General features: G+C 36.8%; 1 protein-coding gene across 43 annotated transcripts in view; it reads right to left on the bottom strand.

The window, feature by feature from the left end:
* RIMS2 (regulating synaptic membrane exocytosis 2) overlaps positions 1–14791 on the bottom strand; it is a 467197-nt gene that overhangs the window by 69141 nt on the left and 383265 nt on the right. The gene's annotated exons all lie outside the window — the stretch shown is intronic.

Raw genomic sequence — 14791 nt, 5'->3', positions numbered from 1 at the left:
ACTGTTCAGGACAAACTTAACACAACTATGGAAAATCAGATACACGATTTCATTTCTGGTGTCAGAGAAGACTCGAGCTTGCATGGAAAACAATTCGTGAAAAATCAATGGGCTCGTTTAAGAGGACACGCTGTCGGCGAGTGCGAGTGTGCTCCAGGGCAGCTGGACAGCACACAGGGTTTCCAAAAGGAGTCTTCCCCAGTTCGATTCACTGTTGCCTTCGAAAGACATTAGATGAGCGGGAACATTTTCAAAAATTGGCAAAAATTATAGCATCCATTGCTAAGAGTGTCCTTTTAAAATAACTTGGCACTTTATGAAAAACCTAACAAGGTTTATCTTATAGCAGCTGAATTTTCTAACAGGGATTGATGTTATTAGCTTTGACTTAAAAACAATTTATTTCATTTTATGTGATTTCATCTTTATTGATAAAAGTATATGCCTAAAAAGGAGATTTTCCTCTTGCATTCATTTGACAAAAGAAAAATTATCATCAGTTTTCTAGACAATGGTCAGAAAGCAACAGCGAGTCAGTGAAGCCCGTGGGCTGCCTGACGATCTGCTGGAGGAACGCCGTGAAGGGGCGCCCTCAGAGAAAGGACCCCAGGTTTCTCTACGGCTATTGGCCGGTGGTAGGAAGCTGAGTGTAAGCAGCTACTCTGCCGGCTCCGAAACCCTGGACCAACGTGGCAGAAGCAGCCTGATGTGCGAAAACCAGAAGACTCATTTACACAGTACCGATTTTGAAAGTCATAGTTTCTGCTTTAATTTGATTCTAATAAATCTGACTGTGTAACACATAATTATAGAAATAAAGTTAAAAATAAAAACAGAGATACATATTTATACTTCATTTACAAGATAAGAATAAGAAAATCGATCCATTGAGGTGAGTGCTTATCTTTAATTCAACTTCTTGATATTAGTAAAAAAAAAATGTTTCCTCTGTCCTCGAGTAGAATCTACTAAATGAATAGGACGACTTGTTAATTTTATTAATGTATGCACATTCTCTTTAAGTATTTAAAAGGGAAAAGGCTCAATGTGATATTCAAAAAGCACAGTAAAGTATGTTATTTTATCCTTTACATTAGTTTCAAGGAGAAATAAGAATAGGCAGAGAGAAAGAGAGAGAGTGCAACCCGAGAAAACACGACATATGGTTCTATAAACCCTAAATCGATCATTTTCAAGCATGTTTGATTTTGCTGTTCAGGTTCTGGAGGCAAACAGACTGGGTCTGAATGCCAAATTTGCTGCCACTTAACTAACTTCCTCTAAAAGAGTCAACTGCTCTGCTCTGAGACCCAGGTTCCTCTAATTTATAGAATTAGAATATTTTATTTTCAGGAACAGAGGTAATATGTCGCAAGTAAAAATTCAATAAATTGAAATTTTAATGATTATTATCAGGGAATATGGACAATAGATAAAATAAGGTTAAAGCCCCTCAACATGTATTATATAAACACTTAACAGCATCAATACATATTTATAATTAAAAATTTATATTGAAAACTTTTGAGTTTCAAATGTCCACAGTGGTTTTCCTATAGCCACCCAGCATTATATCATGGAGAGTAGACTGCACTGAGTCAGGATTCTGGGTTTGTTCTTTGGCTTTACTGATTGATCTTGGGAGAGTTGTTTCCCATTCTAGAACCTACTTTCCTTGTTTAATAAGTTAGAAAATGTAAGTAAGGCACTAAGCAGAATGCCAGATGCATAAGAGTTGCAAAAATTATTCTCTCCCTCTTTCTCATTATTACCACCACCACCACCACCACCATTATCTGATAAGCATCTATTAAACATCTTGAACAGAGTATCTATGAGGTCCCATTGAACAATGAGATGCTTTGCTCCTCTTCCAGGGACTCAATGCAAATAAGCACAGAAATGCAATGCAAGATTTTCATTGTGCGCTGTCATCAGAAAAGGCATGGCACAACATAGAAAATCAAAGTTTGATTGAGACCAAGGCTTCAAAAATAATCACACATGTCTAGATAGTCACAGTACCCTAGTGTTTCTGTTATGTAAGAATTCTTACCCCAAAAGTGTATTTTGAACCCCCTGCTGCCCGACCTAATCTATTATCTACCAAGGAAGTCAAAGATATCCTCACACAATGTGGGTTATTGTACCTTGTGATTTGTGCATTTTAATTTTCATGGTTGGATATAAAGAGCAAAAAGAACTTGGGCCAAAAATCAAGCAGGACACAATAAAATACTAACTGGAAGTGAAAATCAGTGTGTAGATTAATATTTTCATTACTATTTGGTTTTAAAGAAGTGCATTTTTCTTCTACCTAGCAACCTGAATAATGCATTATCTATAAAAAGGGCTATTAAAATTTTTGTAAGATGGATTTACTTTTCATCTCCCTGCAACTTTAAAATCACCGGGGGATGAGTTTATAAACAGTTGCCCTGGGGTGCCGTGCTGAGGGGACACAGACTGATGTGAGGCTCTCACTATTCGTTTTCTTTACTCTCCTCACTTGGCGTCTCCTGCAACAACAAGCAAACGACGCTTCAAGCAAACAAGCTACCAACCCAAACTGTTAAAGTGCTGGGGTTTTGATTTACGGAATATTTGTAATGAAGACTCTGCAAACAGGGGCGATCATTGGGAATGCCCATTGTGGTTAAGAAAGCAAAGACCCATTACGTTATCAATTGCTTTAAAAGACAGTATTTGTAAGAGTTTGGCAATATATTGATAATGCATTTCTAATGTTGCTTGTGGTCTCAGTGATAGATTTCTGAAGGGCAATTTGGCAATATTTATCAAAAGCCTGAAAAAACACAAGCCTACCTTTTAACCTATTGATTCTACTTTTAGGAATTATCCTGAGGAAAAACTTAGCAAAGTGTGCAGATCTAGCAGGAATGATATTTACTGAGAATTGATTACAACAGCAGAACATACACACACAAGGCAAAACCCGATAAATGTCTGAATAAGTTATGTTCATCAGTAAAATAGAATGCACCTTTTAAAATGCTGTTGTAGATATTTATTGAATAAAATATGTTCCTGACAGGAGAAAAGGGAGAGAGGAAGCAGACACTCGTGCTTGCAGCTTAGTTTTACCTGTCACACATACCAAATACCTCGATGCTAGGGGACACAGAGACAGATTCAAATGCCAGAGGCTACTCAGTGGCGCAAATAGAAAAATAAAAGAAGTTTATATTAAAAAATAAAGACACATCTCTTGCTAAACTAAGGAGTTCAGGAAACCTGGATTCATGAGATGATCTACCAGTCACCTGCATGAGAAATAAAGGGAATATGAAGAAAAATAACTTGTCTGTTGAGAAAGTGGGAAAAAGACAAATGCACATAGCGAAAGATCCAGAAGGGTTCACTGTGAACAGTGTCTTGAAAGTAGTTTTCTTTTTCTCTGGTTGGTAATTACGCTTTTAAAAAATGTTACTGTTTTCTATTTTGCTTTTCCCTAAATGAACACAAAAGTATTGGCGATAAGAAAAAAAAATTAAACAGACAGACGATGAAACGGACAAATAAGAAGAGCAATCAAGGGCCACCCCTCCTCTCTCTTTCGCACAGGTGAAACTCCCCCACCCACACGGTTCACTGCTCGGGCTGAGGACACAGCGTGGCTCTCAAGGCAATCCTAAGAGTTTGCTGCATGATAATATGGGTGTCGATGTAGAGTACTCAGTTCAGAGAAAGACACGGGGCTTCTACATTTCTACATACTGTTTTATGCATGTTTTCTAATTTTTGCTTTAGTAAAACAGTGGAAAACCATATACTTAGTATTCTCAAAGTAAAATATGTAAAATTGCCAGTGTAAGTTATCTATTTTATGACATACAGTTGCTGAAAATTTTATCTTAGAAGATTTTTAAAACGGCAAATCTAGTATTTTTAATCATTAGGAAAAAAGGTGATAAAAGGTAAGCGAAATACTTGACAGTATTCCCCCCGAGACTCGAATGGCATCGCAGGGGTTATAGAAGTGTGTGATTCAATTAAATGAAGGTTGGAGGCCATAGGGCAAAAAGTGTTCATTAACAGATTTGAATGAATACAGCTAAGTGCTTGGCTGTTAAGATAAAAAGAAAACACGTGACAAAGACAAATTCTGAGTTTGTGAGGATATGGGCGTATGAAAGCTGGGAAGGTGGTGAAAAGAGAACTGAAGAGACCGGACACTTGAGGATGGAAAGGAGACAGGCAATCCCAGGAGTGGAGGCACTGGCAATGCTTGGGCTAGGAAGTGGTGCTGGCGAGGGCTTGTAAGGTTCAAGAGTTAGAAGGTAATGGTAATAATGGCAGAGTAGAAAAACCCCAATGAGACTGGCCAAGCTCCCCAACATTATAGAACTTTGAAAGCCTTAATTCCTTTTTCCTTCCCTCTGCTGTGTTCCTGGAAGCAGGTGCCAAGAGCTAACCCAATACCTCTCGTTTTAGTAACTCTTCCTTGCTTGTACCAGTTGCCGGTCATTGGACAGATGCCTGTATTATAAAGTACCGTTCCTTGAATTGAAGCATGTTCTTTGCTGTGTGTGTGTGTGTGTGTGTGTGTAAGAAACCCTGCTACTGTCTAACGTTCCCCTAATTAAAACATTTCTCTAAATTCCATACTCTTCCTTTGCTGAAATGTGGAACTTGAAATTATTACCCTAATTTATGATTTAATAAGCTTTATCTCACTTACCCAAATAACCACTGACAATTTTAGGCTAGTAAAGTACTGGAAGCCTGCTATCTCTAAACTTCCTTTCCCAACAGCTTGCAAATGGCTGACATTCCACTATGTTATCACAATTTCTAGATCCCAAACCACACTGCTAATGATTTACCAGAAAAGTCTCTTTCACTCATGCCTCTTTTTCCTAACCTAGCGAATGAGGATGTTAGCAATCGTTGTGAAGGTACTTTTAACTTCCAAACTTTTATGACTACATTACTTGTATTAATTTGTCCAGTAGACCATGTTCTAGTCATCAATACTCAAGTTTAAGTTTGTTTTATATGTCACTCATAAATCACCATGAACAAAAAGACAAAACTTCTTTCAATGATTATAAGGACAGTAATATTTTGACAAGGTGTCCTTGGTCATGTATACTGAGTCTCTTTTGGAACCAAAGGAAGGTTTTCAGCTTGTTTGAAATCTAAACTTTTTTTTTCTTTTCAGATTCTAGGTCGATCAGTCCTGCAGAGATTGTGAATCTCTCCTCTGGAATGATGTCTCAGCATGCACAATGCTAGGGCTTTTCAAGGTTAGGAAGTCCACTGGCATTGGAGCAATTTTTTAGTTTACTGCATGATTTTTAAAGTTTTCCTACTATTATTATAAATGTGAACTATTTAAAGCATAAGATAAAACCATGCATTATACAACAAAAAAGAGGAATTGGCAGATTTTTCTGGAGCTAAAGTATATATTTCACAATGTTCAGACTTTCTAAGATGTATGTGAGACATTAAGTATTATATTTTTAGCCTCATTACACAAGCAAGGCAAAATATACTGTGAGAATGTTGGGACTAAAGTTATGTTTCTTTAGTATCAATACTTTCATTTCTCTTTGGTTGGAGTAATCAATAAAATGGTTTTTTAGCTTTTCTCAATTGTTTGCCTCTAAAAGCTATTTTTAAGAGAGTTACTGATAAACTGGCTTCAAAGAAAAACAAATTAGATTTTAAACGGGCTTAATTCTTTATACTTGGATAATGAAACAGAGTAGTCCCCCTTATCCACAGGGTGGGGGGTGGGGTTGGGTGGGATATGTCTCAAGAGCCCCAGTGGACGTCTGAAACTGTGGACATTGTCGAACTCCATGTACACTATGTTTTTTCGGGTACCTGCACACCTTTTCACTTAAAGGAAGCTCTTTACAGCGTCTGGTTCTCTGATCTGTCAGCGTTACTGCTTGTGCGCTCTGAGGCCATTATTAAGGAAAGGAAGAGTTACCTGAACACAAGTCCTTTCACAACAGTTAGTGGGTCTGATTAAGGAGATGGTGACTAATGAGCAGACAGGCAGCGTTGCATGGCTGGGACATGGTGGACAAAGGGAGGATTCACATTGTGGGGAGGACAGAAGAGGAAGGTGCAAGATTTCATCACACTACTCAAGAGTGGCAAACATTTTAAAACTTACAAATTGTTTATTTCTGGAATTTTCCATTTAATATTTTGGATTAAGGCTGACTACAAGTAACTGAAACAGCATAAGTGAAGCCACAGATAAGGAGCCTGGAGGCAAGTAGCTACTCTAATTCTTCTGTATTTTTCAAATTCTTCTAAATTTAGTGCATAGCCCATCATGGAGAAAACCTTATACTTGGCTCTTTGGTGGATAAGCAGTTCAACAGTATCATATGATTTTGTCAAGGCAACAAAAGCTGATAGTTTTATCAAGGCAGGAAACCTAAATTTAGGTTCAAAGCCAGTCAGACATGGGTTTCTATCCTATTTCTATCATTTAATAGTTCACGACCTCAAGAATATTTCTTTACCTTTTCTGAGCATTAGTATTTTCATCTATTTATTACAGATTTTTCCACTTGCAGATAAGCTTCATGGGGCAAGGACTTTACATCTTTTGTTCACTGTGAAATCTCAGGTTTTAAAATAATGCCTGCCACCTTAAGTATTTGTTGAATAAATGAGTTAATCTAACAAAAATAATAATTCCACAAAGTTGTGATGAGGATTACATGAAAAAAATGTATACACAGCATTTAGCACATGCTAAATGTTACCTCTAATTAGTATATATGTTTACAATTACAATCGCATTGAAGCTTTAGTAAAAACAGAAACTTAAACTTCCTTGATTTATTTGAAGCACTGATTTTACATAAATAGAGACGTTCTGTGGCCTTGAAGAACTGGTCCCTCAGACTTCATATAGGCGAATAGCTCCCATACCTTTGGTCATTTCAAACTTGAAAAGATAGATTTCAATAAAAATATTTATAAGATGATTTTGTTACAGATATGATTAGTGATTAATACTGTATAGACAAGTAAATTCAACTTAACATACATTTATTATCTATAAAATGTCATACCATGTTTGGTACTGAATAAAAAGCTACACACTTTTGGCACTAAGTGAAATGCTAAATACAACCATGCAAATAAAATTACTCTTCCATTTTTTTGATAAATAATGAGTCAATGGGAAATTCCCCTCATGTTACAGATCATCCTCCTGAAAGCACTGCGAAGCTCCAAAATTCGAGGCTCCCATCATCCCTTTTTTGCCTGGAAAGAATGTCAATTTAAGTGCTGTATTGTGGCCTTTAGCTAACTGTTACTAAGACGGGATCAAAATGCTCAGTGACATTAGAGACCTAATGACAGCCAGTGAGGTCTTCAAAAGGGAGTCACCACTGTAACGTGGGCACGCTGGCAGCAAAGTGTTCACATGAAACATTAAAGCACTATTTTCTCAAGTTTGTGTCGAAACTAACAGCAGTAATATTTAAGAGTATTATTACTTCCATTATAATTAGTCACTTTATGAAACTAATACTTTCATTTTCAAATGAACCTATTCATCATAATGAAATAATAAACAGAATTTAAGCAAATTCTAAATATCATGTGTCAAACATGCTTCTCATAGTATGTTTATAGGTTACTTCTGCTTTTATGGATATTTATGTATTAAAAATTCTTTTCCTTTAATAAACATAACCTGCCACTTCTCTTAAACTCACATTTGAATGACTAATAATGAATTAAATGTACAAATGAAAATATAAAAATGTCATTTTCTTCACCTTTGACATGTCTTACAGTATTCAATTATAAGCCCCTAAGTATGTATTGATACTGTTTTATGTTGCACTAAATATATATTTTATAATAAAATTTTGATTTAAAATGTTGACAACAATAATGTTGCTGATAGTAAGTGAAGATCCTAAATTTTAATTAAAAAATGTGAATTTGAAATTTAACATTTATTAAATTCTACAAAATCAAATCCTTACATTTTAAAATTCTTATGTTCCAAAATAAAAATCATAATGTCTCAGGACTTTTGAGTGATTGTTATAAATTATTATACAATGAATATCAAACTGTCCAAGATTTATTATCAGGCATTTAAAATCAAATTTATATAAATAAACACAATTATACCTATTTTTACAAGTAGTCACATATGAGAGTTTAATGAAAAAAAATATGGGTTTAAAAAGACAGGATTACCAATCAAACTATTGTATTAAAAAAAGACCAGAACTTTGAACCAATCTGATAGTCTATTTACTTAAAAAAACTAAAACAACTACTATCCTTTTCTTTCTTCTTTCCAACAAAGCTCTATCTTTCCTATCCAAGGTTTCTTAGACCATACTTCTCTCAGGAGAATGAGCCAAAAGGCTTCACTTGGTGTATTTCACTTTGTTGAATTATACTTTAAGAAGTCCCTAGAGCTGCACTGTCCTGTACTATAAGCACTAGAACACGTGGCGAATGAGCACTTGAAAGGTGCCTCATCCAAACTGAGATGCACTGTGTAATATACACACTTAGTACACCTCTCCAAAAAGAATAAAATATATCACTAATTTTTATACAGATTGATATTTGAAATGAGAATATTTCAGATATATTAGGTTACATCAAATATTATTTTAATTTCATTTTTATATTTTAATGTGCCTACAAAAATATTAAGACTTACATATGTGGATCATATTTTATTGGGCAATGCTGCTCTAGATAACTGGTTTAGAATGTCATAGATTACAGCAAAAATGTTTGAAATAAAATTCATTTTCTGATGTAAATTATAATTTTCTATTGATGTTAATTATGAAATTAGGGTTGTTCTGTAAATAAAATGGACTAATGCAGACACCTTACAAAGGCAATCAAATATCACTGGCAAAACATTAAGCTTAATATTAAAAATAATATAACTGACACTGAAATAAAACAAAATAAGTACACTGAAAGTGAAAATATAAAGCAATAAAAGAATACTTAGCAAATAAATGTTATAGAAATAAGGCAGACACATGCTCTAACACAAACAATCTATTTTTCTACTTTAATACTTATTTGGGCATATGGATTTCCACTCTTTTAAGGGCATTGACTCTTAATCTTGAACAAAGAATATTTATGATTAGCATAACTAGCAAGAAAAATAATTATCTACTGGGAAGTCAGTTGAATTTAACTCGGAGACTCACAAGCATGATTTAGCTGCGTGCTCACGCTGTAACTGAGTAATCCAACTAGCTTGTTCCTCCGTTGCCCTGTTTCATAAAATGGGGATAATATTTCTCAACTTTATTCAGAGAGTTGCTACACGGCTGTCTCCTTTCTTTATAGCTCATTTAATAAGGTATCCTTATCCCTTAATATTGTAACTTTGATTCCCACACTTTTCCTCAAATTATCAGCTTCTTTATCATACTTACATTTAACTTAGATCTCAGAGCCCTCATTTCAATCACTCTTTTGCAAATACCTTTAACATTTTAGCACACCTCCTCATACGACATCCAACTGGCAGACCATTTGTTGAATGCTTCTCCTATGCCTACATCTCAACATTTGAGCATTGTTGAAAAAAATCAGTGGGACTGATTGATTCCACTGTAATTCACTGTCATTAACCTTAAAGGGTATTCTACACATGCACTTCCCACTCTCCACAATAACCACGGCACTCCTTCCTCATGCTATTCAAGCCTCCCACCTTTTACTTTCCTCCCAGCAAATAACTTCCCCTTTTATTTCATAGAAAAAAAGGGAAGCTATTGGAAGAAATTTCCTTATCCTAAAAATAACATATGAATATATACAACATATTCATATCAATGTACACACACACACACACACACACACACACACAGAGACACACCAATAACTTCTAAATTTAAGTTAGCTGACTAAGCTTTTCTGAACTCCAGAACTGTCTACCCAATAGCCTACTTGTAATAACCACTCAGATGTGACACAGGATTTCACAAATTTGATGTGTCCAAACCGAACTTAACTTTTTTTAAAATTAAATATATTTCTGTAGTCTTCCCAGTTTCAGTAAAGAATATCACTTTTCACCACGTTGCTTAATTTGAAAATCCAAGAGGCACCCTCGGTTTCTCCTTCTCCTTTATCTCCACACCCAACCTACCACTGGGTCTTACAGATTCTGCCCCTAAAGTGGGTCTCTTTCCTTCCACCTCTCCCATCCCGACTTCCACCACTCAAGTCTGCGCTACTCCTGTCTACTTAACTGCAACAGCATCCGAACCATCCATGTCCCATTTTCAATACAGCAGCCAGAGTAATTCTTCCTAAAACATAAATTGGGTGATGTCACTGGACTGCTAAAAGTTTTCAATGTCTTCTCACTGTACTTGGGAAAAACCAAATCCATAAAACAGAAGTTATCGAAAGAAATTTTCTTATCTCCCAACTATCAGTTTATAAATCTAATTGCTTCTGAGCACTACTCTTTTTCTTCCCATAACAAACAAACAAAAAAATGTCCCTCCTTATAAACAGCACGTCCTCCACAGGACTCAGGAACCTGCCATCACCCTCCAGGGTGCTGTGCGGCCGCATGATTTGGCCCCTGTCTGTCTCTTTTGCCTCATCTCATTTTTCTTTATAAACTACTTTTCAGCCTCTTTTAAACTCCTGGAGAGTGCTGGGCACTTTTCCACCTCAGGACCTTCACATATATGGTATTTCATTTGAAGTACTCCTCAGAATGACCTTATGAAATAGCAACTGATAAGGACAGAAGATTGCAGAGTGCAGAAAGGTGACACAGTTTGCCCAAGGTCTCACTGCTGGTAAGCCGTGAAGCTGGCACTGGGACAGTCTGATTCTGAAACACTTGACCACCACACTTGACCAGGACTGCAAGATGAAAACAAATCCCACTCCGCTTGCTTACAGCAGGGCTGACAAACATCAGACCGCATCAGAATAACCCGGAGGGCTTGTGAAAACAGATTTCTCTGCCCCATTCCCAGAGTTTGTGACTTAGTAGGTCTAGAGGAGGCGTCTGAAACTTGCATTTCTAACAAGTTTCCAGGGGACGCTGAGCTGCAGATCCAGCCACCCTACTGTGAGACTCGTTGGCTGAGTCTTACATAGTAGTACAACTACATCCTGTGTGAGAAGATGGAAAGCCTTCATTTGCAGTTTGGCAAAAAGCATTCAGGTCACTCCTTTTGTTTTGCCCAATTCTTTCTGATTGGCCTTTACTACCTACCTACCACTAGCTGCTCCTCAGCCTCACCTCACAGACAGGCATTACATTATGCCTTACGCTGTGGTGACTGTGCTTATCCGTTCTCCTATATGCCTTAGAGATTTTACAGTCCCCCCAATCAGAGGTTTATTTTGTCTCTGCCTATGCAATCAACATTTTTGCTTTCTTGTCTTTCTATAACAATAGGTCAGAGAAAAGTTAGGATGAAAAATCAGGAATTTTTGTGCAAATAGTTCTATGCTTTTAAATTAATAGCAAAATTAGGTTAATAAATAAGAACCTAGATCCAGGTTCTTAAGATCCAGCTCATGACCCTGGAGTTCTGACTAGAAAGCATATGGCTTTAGACAAATGACTTGATCTCTCTAGCCTTGGTTCTTCAACTGTAAACTAAAGGGAATGGATAGTATGGAATGCAATGTAATTCTATGACAAGAGACAGGAATTCTAAAATGGCCAAAGAAAGTCTGTAAAGCAGATTTTTTTCCATTAGAAAAAAAGGCTAATGAGCTTAGAATAATATAGAACATAAATATTTCATTTAAGAAAACAAATATACTAAAATGTACTTATCTTAGTTCTAATTATATGTTAACATACAAAATGTAACAAGAAAATGAATAGCTTTCAAAATTATTTAAATATATACATGGACTTGATGGTCACTGAAACAAAAAATACATCTTTATGAATTCACAAAAGTAGCCATAAGCCTCTAGCCTTGCCTCTCCAAACATTAATTATAGTAACATTAGTACTAATACAATACTAAAAGCTACCACTTACCTAATTTTTACTTTGCTATGAACTCTATGCAAAATTCTTCACATATTTTCTGTCTAACCTACACGACCCAGTAAAGTACTACTATCTCGATTTTATAGAGGAGAAAACTGAGTTTTACAGTGATCTTTTACAAAGAAAACTCCTGAAAAAAATGTCCTTAATGACTCATCTATAGAATAAGACAGAACGTGGCATGGCCTACAATGTGAGTAACGTCCGACCTTGCCTAACTTTCCGATTTCATCTTCTCTTTTCGTTCTTAAACCATACTCCAGAAAAACACAACTGCAGGTCATTCCCTGCAATACCACATACTTTCGGTTTTCTGTGCCTTGACACCTGCTTTTCTTCCCTCTCATAAACACACTGCTTTTTGCACAAGGCCAATTGGCAAAACACTATCTTTCATTTAAGTCTCTGCTTGGCTGAGGGCTCCTCTGTGAAGACTTCCCCAATCTCCCTCCCACCAGCTTGTATAACTGATGTGTTTTCTTCCTGTACACTGTGTACACAGTGGAACCTTACAATAACATTTCCACAACAATGTGAAATTAGATGTAACATGATTGCCTAACACCTATTGGAAAACAGGAGTGGGTAAGAATTCTCATCTTCTGTGAGGGGGTGTGGCTCTCAAGCCCATTTCAAGAAACGGGGAGATGGATGGTAGGTTCCCCCAATTCTCTGCCACGGGGGTGCCCGGACTGTGCCACTATACTGAAAGTCTCAGTCAGCCACAGGGTTCGGAATCACCTACATTTTTGGTATTTTCATTAGATAACTGCCGCCAGGTGGCACCAAAATGCAACTGGTATCTGGGCTCCTGGAGCAAGACTTCTTCGAGCTAGCTGTACAGGTTCACCCAAGTCACTTCATGAACCTGATGAAACAGCAACATTACATTTGACACTGTGAATTTTTAATGTCCACTATAATGTGTTCTCAAGGTTTTATTATATCTCAAATAGAGAAGTTCTATTGCAATTGTTTGCTTTCTTCTCATGAAACTTGGATAGTTCATTTTGTCTGTTATTTTAGCAGCCTAGTATCTGCTACTTGGCACTAAATAGCTCTAAGGAAAGAACTGACTGAATAAGTGAATTAAATAAATTCACTGTATAAATGAATGCTCCTAGTAATGTAAGAATAATTAAATACTAATGTTGAAGCTGCATCTAGTATGTTTCAAAATCATCTTGGTACTCAATAAATATGTATTTGCTGATAAGGAAAATAAAACTTACTGATAACTCTTTTAGAAATATACAGATATCAACCAATTAACAAATATTTATTTGTACATCTGTCATGTTTAAGACAGTGGAGTCAATGCTATGCCAGTTATAAGTATAAGACATAACATTTGTTCTAAAACCACTCATAACTCAGTTTGCTAAATAAAATGTAAAGACAAAATAGACTGCAAGACAAAACATGGTATCAGTTAATGCAAAAGACATCAAATGATAAAGAATTTCAGGGAATAAATGAAGAAATGCCACCAGTCTCCTGTGTCCATTTGTACATTTCACAACAGTCCTGCATCCCATGGAGGCCCTGCAGGGGCTGCTGTTTCCCTCGTTTTTCTGTGCCAATACAGAAAGCACTGCACTACTTTGGAGCAGCTTCCTTCCTGGGAACCTACCAGTGGGGGTTGGGGCAGCAGAAGAAACTGAGGGATTCTCAGGCATCTTCTCTTAAAGAGCCCGAAACTGACTTAGGACTTAGGCAGACTCACTCCCTCTAGGCTGCAGCACTGAGGCAGCAGCTGGAAGGGCACCAGTGGCATATGGAGAAAAAATGAAGTATCTGGCATCAGAGCAAGTGCTGGGGGACAGATTCCTCCTGGACAAAACTCCAGAGGCCAGGCAGCAGCCACGGTCCCCTTTCTGAGGGGACCACAGAGCAACCACATCCTATCTGAGACTCTATCAACCTAGTTCACATGAGTTGCCCCACCCTGGTGATTACCTAAGGCTCCACCCCATCCAACTTAGACAGGAGCACTTTCCTACAACAGGCCACACGCTACTAAGAAAGGGAGTCAAAGCAGCTCTACCTAATACCCAGAAACAAATACAGGGAGGCTGCCAAAATGAGAAGACAAAGAAATATGGCCCAAATAAAAAAGCAAAACAAAACCAGAAAAATAACTAAACAAAATGAAGATAAGCAATCTACCAGATGCAGAGTTCAAAACACTAGTTAATAGGAACCTCAAGGAACTCATTGGGTACATCAACAGCATAAAAAAGACCCAGACAGAAGTGCACTAAGTGAAATAAAGAAAAATTTCTAGGGAATCAACAGTGGAGTGGAGGAAGCCAAGAATCAAATCAATGATTTGGAACATAAAGAAAAAAACATCTAATCAGAACAGCAAGAAGAAAAAAGAACCCCAAAAATGAGGATAGGCTAAGGAGCCTTTGGGACACCTTCAAATGCACACAATCAAGAGGGGTATTGAAGGAGAAGAGAAAGAGCAAGAAATTTAAAACTTATTTGAAAAGAAAAAAGAAAAAAATTCCCTAATTTGGTGAAGGAAATAGACATACAAGTCCAGGACGCTCAGAGAATCCCAAACAAGATGGATTTAAAGAGGACTACACCAAGACACATCATAAGTAAAATGCCAAAGGTTAAAGATAAAGAGAAAATCTTAAAAGCAATAACAGAAAAGCAGACAGTCACTTACAAAGGAGTTCCCATAAGACTGTTGAGTGATTTCTCAAAAGAAATTTTGCAGGCTAG

This window comes from Phyllostomus hastatus, unplaced genomic scaffold (assembly GCF_019186645.2).
Source record: "Phyllostomus hastatus isolate PE091 unplaced genomic scaffold, TTU_PhHast_1.1 phas_scaffold_21, whole genome shotgun sequence".
NCBI lineage: Eukaryota > Metazoa > Chordata > Mammalia > Chiroptera > Phyllostomidae > Phyllostomus > Phyllostomus hastatus.
Note: the sequence above shows the minus strand (reverse complement) of the source record. Positions and strands in the feature narration are given on the sequence as shown.